The sequence below is a fragment of the Cetorhinus maximus genome, chromosome 1 (assembly GCF_964194155.1).
Source record: "Cetorhinus maximus chromosome 1, sCetMax3.hap1.1, whole genome shotgun sequence".
NCBI classification, from domain to species: domain Eukaryota; kingdom Metazoa; phylum Chordata; class Chondrichthyes; order Lamniformes; family Cetorhinidae; genus Cetorhinus; species Cetorhinus maximus.
Genome location: NC_135879.1, coordinates 88,228,332 through 88,234,709, shown reverse-complemented (window position 1 = coordinate 88,234,709; position 6,378 = coordinate 88,228,332).

The window sequence follows — 6,378 nt, the reverse complement described above, 5'->3', positions numbered from 1 at the left end:
TGCATATTCCAGAAGACGTTTAGTCACTTTAACATGCACCAATACCAGTAGCTGTTGCCTTTGAAGATTTCAATATACAATACCATAGCTTTATTGTTGTAATGTTGACAATAAAACGTTGCCATGACAACTTCGGGAATAGCTCTACTCAGGTGGTAAAAATAGTCTACTATGACCTTCATAGTTTAATATTATGCATTGAGCAATAAATATATTTGCTTTCTTCACCTTTGTAAATCATAGTATATGACACTTCTTTGCACTAAAAATAATGAGCCAATCTGCTTCCAAGACACACTTTAGATTTAGAATTCTATGTAAGAAAAATAGTATATTGTACAAACATTATAGTCAATATTAACAGGTGCTTGATAAGTATGCATTACTTTGCTCTGTCCATTATTTTAGTTAGGATGTTATTTTAAAATAAACAGATCAATGCCTTGGGTGAATAATGAACTTTGTATGAATGTACCATTTGTTCATTAATATTGTTAACAGCAATTTCTAGGCTTTGTTTCACGGTAAAGAAATATTAGCAGAATAAGGAAGCAATATTGTCCCCTGTTCATTATTTTGCACAATAAAGATCTGTGTGTGAATTATACATAAATTTTACATAACTAAAGCAGATTTGTTTTTCATAGTTTTCTTGCTTAAAGAAGATTGTGAAATAAAACAGTTCTGTTATTTTGGATTGTGGATTTATTTTTAACATAAATGTGTAGTTTTATTTTCTGAAACCATATTTTGTTACCCTGAATATTTCCTCAGTTACAGGAGTACATTTAACCACTACAGGAACATGGTTCTTGTAGCATACATGTTTGTGCTATTATAGGGTATATTTTTTTCACAACCAAGTCATATAATTCACTTTTATGATCAGATCAGGGACCAATTGAATTACAATTTCTTATGACATGGCTTGGGATTTGTAACCTGAGATGTTATGAATGCCAGACTTGATACATATTTGTGCAATAGGTGGACAAGTGAGAAACATAAATTTAGCAATTCGCTGGAGCCATAAATTTGGATTAACCCTGAAGTTGCCATCACTTACAGTGTATTTATGATCCCTTCATATGACATGCAAAACTCTGGGAAATATTATGTCACTATCATATTGAGTTTTACTTGTGTAAGAGGGGCCTAATTCTAGTTAGCATCTAGCTCCTTAATTAATCATATACAATTAAGGCAAAGTAGTAAAAAACTGTGTTTTGACTATATCGCCCCAGTGTATTTCGTTCCCTTTTTAGGATAAATTTCCTCTGGATAAAGTCAAGTGCAGTTTCTAGCATTGAATAGTTAATTTAAGAGTTCATGAATAGTGCATTTCATGAAGTCAAATTTCAAAACATTTTCCAGCTTTGCTGCCAATCCACCTCCAATTAGATTTTCAGGGAAGGAAGTGATACTGATAGCTTTATCTTACAACAGCATTTTCTTTAAAAACAAGAATTTATCTTTGACAGAGGCGCTAAATGGATGGTATCACATTGGCCACCTGTTATATGTCTTACTTCACACTGGACCAGGTTTTGCTGAAAAAATAATTGTCTTAATGATACATGCCATTATTAAAGTGCAAATCAGCAAACAACTTAAAGTGAGGCGAAGTTAACCCTTGAACTGTGAATCACTACGAGTTGCCAAAACATTTGTGCCATATTGCCTTTAGCTTCATGAAAACAGTACCTCTCTTAATCTCCTTGTGATTTTCATGAAGTAGCTGCATTAATTGCCTATTAAACAGGCCACAAAAATTTAAGTGTAGAAATGAATAGTATAAGTACCCCTTTAACAGTGTGGTAATTGTTAATGTTTGCCAATCAACCTCACTGCAAAATTGTTTCAATACAATGCAGCATGAAATGGTTGAACTTAGGCAAGGAAAGATGTGGCACCTCTTGAAGGGAAATGAGTGAATGTGGGTTATTCTTTCTCACTCCTAGAATAAATGGCAGGTTAAAACCTTTGAAGTTGAGATATCTTCTCATGCCCAATTACAGGCCAACCAACTCTTGCATTCAGTAAGACCCCACATGAGAAATCACAATCTGTCATATCCTTCGTTCAATACTCACACACTGCTCTTACTAGTCAGCAACCATAAGGGGCAGGGCTTTTAGCTCCTGCTGGGGGTGGGAACAGAGGTGGGTGGGAGCTAAGAGCTGCCCTGATAGCCAACGTGCCACTTTCCCAGCTCCATCCTGCCACCATTTACATAGAGGTAGGATAAGGGGAGGCAGGGCTAACCTCCTGAGCACACTAGGTAGCCAACACAGCTCATTAATGGCCACTCAAGGTCAATTAAAGGAGACGGCTAGGACTTTCTAGTTAGCCTCCAGTTTCCTGCAGGCAGTGTAAGCTAGTTTAGCTCTTTTAAAGCCAACCTAATAAACTAAATTAACAAAATGAGGGATAAACTAAACACAGCCCCTAAGTTAGGATAGCTGTAAAATCAAAGACAAAGTTTAAAGAAAACTTACAAACATCAAATCAAAATGTGATTAAAGGGGTCTATAAAACACCCCAGTCCCCGCGGTGCCCATCGGGCACGGAAGGCCTTGACGGTGCCGGCAGACACCGCATGCTCCCTCTCCAGGGACACCCGGCCACAAACGTAGCCGCGGAAGAGAGGCAAACAGTCGGGTGGGATGACCCCATCGATCGCCCACTGCCTGGACCTGTTAATGGCTAACTTGGCCAAGCCCAGAAGCAGGTTCACGAGGAGGTCCTCTTCCTTCCCGGCCCCCCTCCGCACTGGGTGTTCATAGATCAGGACCGTGGGACTGAAGTGCAAACAAAACATTAATAAAAGGTTTTTTAAATAACTGAAAATGGAGTGCAGTCTACAACAATTAACATAGACATGGTACACGGACTCCACAAGACCACAAAAAGGGCAGGTATTTTGGGAGTCCGTGAACCGTTGTAAGTTAGTTTAGGTGCCTGGGTGTGGATCGCCCTCTAATTATTAATTAGCTGCCCTGGGGAAAATCATAAAGTGACTGCTTCCCACATAATGCGGGTTTCTGACCCACATTTCAGCCTGATGGTGGTGTTGAGAGGCTCAACCCAAGAGTTCAAAGGTAGTAGGACTATCCTAGTGTTCATGCTGATAATGAAAAGTCTCTGTTAAAACTGTAAATTCTGAACTTTTAATAGAGGACTTTCACTGAGTTATGAATGCTGGATATCAGAAGAAAGGAGGGAAGAAAGCAAGCAAGAAAGAAAGAGAAGAATAATATACTACAACCACCTTAACTGTCCGGTAGCCCAGGTGATATAGACAACCTGTTGCATTTACCCATGTTTATATTTTAAACATCAAGGTTGTGGTTGAGCACACTGTAAATAGGACGTCCTGTGTTCGCCGCTCTGCCGTTGCACCTCCTTTAGATTGAGAACGTTTGATCCAAGAAATGCTCTGCAGCTAAAAACGGGTCAACGAATATTTTTATGGTGAGGCAGCAACGGATCTCCGAGTTCTGATGAAGAGTCATACGGACTCGAAACGTTAACTTTGTCTCCCTCTCCACAGATGCTGTCAGACCTGCTGAGTTTTTCCAGCAATCGTTGTTATTGTCTCCGAGTTGGGTGCGTTGGTGGTGAACAATTCAAGGATTGGCTGCTTTGCCTTCCTCATCGAAAGGCATAATCTCCTCCTGTATTCGAAATGGTTACGAACTCTTTCCCCACGGCAGAATAGGCGTCTGCTGAGTCCCTGTAGTTGGAACACCTCTGCTCCTATCGCTTTTACCACCTCAAAAAAAAATGCGAGTTTGCCATTGCAACGGTTTGATGGTGTGACTCTTTGTGATCTGTTGCTGACTCTTGAGGCTATGTGGAAGACTGCAGTTCACTTATTTTCCACAGGGTGGAGCAGGTGACATTCTGGTATTCTCCGACCCAAGGATGGTGCTGCTGCTTATAGGGTCCGCGACCATTAAGAGAAAGGGTCGGTAATAAAGGGGTTTCTGCAAGTAAATGAAACGGGACCAAGGAGTCACTGTAAAAGAACACTTCGCAGTAGAAAATAATGAGGAGTTTTAAAGCCGTGTGTTTATCAAATAGCAATCACATTGGAATCCTTTATTTGTAACAGTCAGACGGGCATAAAATAATATGAATGATTAAATAATTTATTTATTCTTGGATAATAAAAAACAAAAATACCCGGAAAAACTCAGCAGGTCTGACAGCATCTGCGGAGAGGGACACAGTTAACGTTTGGAGTCCATATGATTCTTCATCAGAACTAAGGAAAAATAGAAAAGAGGTGAAATATAAGTTGGTTTAAGGGGGGGTTAGACAGGTAGAGCTGGATGGAGGGTCAGTGATAGGTGGAGATAGCCAAAAGATGTCATAGACAAAAGGCCAAAGAGGTGTTGACGGTGGTGATATTAGCTAAGAAATATGCTAATAGGGACATTAAGGGTAGAAAGCAGGACAAGCAAGGGACAGATAGCCCTAGTGGGGATGGGGGGGGATCGAAATAGGCTAAAAGGTAGAGGTAAAACAATGGATGGAAATACATTTTAAAATAATGGAAGTAGGTGGGAAAAAAAATATAAAAATTATTGGAAAAAGGGGGATCAGAAAGGGGGTAGAGATGGAGGAGCAAGTTCATGATCTAAAGTTGTTGAACTCAATATTCAGTCCGGAAGGCTGTAAAGTACCTAATTGGAAGATGAGGTGCTGTTCCTCCAGTTTGCGTTGAGCTTCACTGGAACATTGCAGCAGGCCAAGGATGGACATGTGGGCATGAGAGCAGGGTGGTGTGTTGAAATGGCAAGCGACAGGGAGGTCTGGGTCATGCTTGCGGACAGACTGAAGGTGTTCCACAAAGCGGTCACCCAGTCTGCGTTTGGTCTCTCCAATATAGAGGAAACTGCATTGGGAGCAGCGAATGCAGTAGTCTAAACTGAGGGAAGTGCAAGTGAAATGCTGCTTCACTTGAAAGGAGTGTTTGGGCCCTTGGATGGTGAGGAGGGGGAAGTAAAGGGGCAGGTGTTGCACCTTCTGCAGTTGCATGGGAAGGTGCCATGGGAGGGGGTTGAGGTGTAGGAGGTGATGGAGGAGTGGACCAGGGTGTCTGGGAGAGAGCGATCCCTGCGGAATGCCACCAGGGTGGGGGGGGGGGGGGGGGTGAAGGGAAGATGTGTTTGGTGGTGGCATCATTCTGGAGTTGGCATAAATGGCGGAGGCTGGTGGGGTGATAAGTGAAGACAAGGGGGACCCTATCATGGTTCTGGGAGGCAGAGGAAGGTGTGAGGGCAGATGCGCGGGAGATGGGCCGGACACGGTTGAGGGCCCTGACAACCACCGTGGGTGGAAAACCTCGGTTATTTGGTTATTGTGTTCTAACTGTTGAAAAGTATGAAAATTACCAGTTTAAAGTTAAATCGAATTAAGAAAATAAGATCTATAAAATTGGTTATTTTGGCTTTTTGTGAGCAGGTGTAGTTACTCTCCCGTTTCTAGTACAGCACAGGATTCGATCAGGTCCCTTCCGAAACGGCATATTGCAGATCCCCACCACAGATTAAAATGTATGTAATTTGTACTCAAAGGTTCGGTTTGGAGGCAGAGACCGGCTCTAAAGCTAATGTAAATTAGATTAAGTACGGGCGTTGTCGCACATCGGATGACTTTTCTTACCTATCTCAATGCAATAATGACAGTTTTAAAATAATTAATATCAGCCTTGAAACAGCACCGGGAAGTTGCACAGATAATTAATTAACCAGAAGGATTTCATGAGAGCGCTCTACTCATTGGCCACTAGATGGGGAACATGTACAAGGCCCCTTGCCGTTAGTTAATATTTTGGTTTTGTTTAATGTGAAACTGTGTGCACAGAGCACGCCACTCATCTGCAGCTGTTTACCGTTTGAAAGCAATGACATTTGTTTTGCAGAGATAGAAGATTGAGTTGTGCAAGCAATTGAAGAAGCGATAGCACCAAACAAAAGTCACTCCATCTGCAAGTGTGTTTATTAAACACCAAATCTGTCTCGATTCATTAGAAACCGTGCTTGTTGTTTTCACACACTACCTGCTGGAAATACCGAGCAGTTCCACTTAAACGTTTAAAACCAGGAAAGTTGAGCTGGCGGCGGACCAAGTAGTAACCCGTCCTTTTCCCTTTTACAGATACCGCCACATCAGCTGTGTATTGTCAACATTTATTATTAGTCAAGAGCAACTATCCACAAGTGTTTTGGGTTGGTTGATTTATTTTTTTGTTCAGGACAATGGCATGGTGCTTGTAAACAGTCATCAAATGGGGTAACCCCCATTTTAAAACCCCATTTGATACAGGTATCAAGAATTTACAGCTAGATAGAATTATTCAAGATGGAC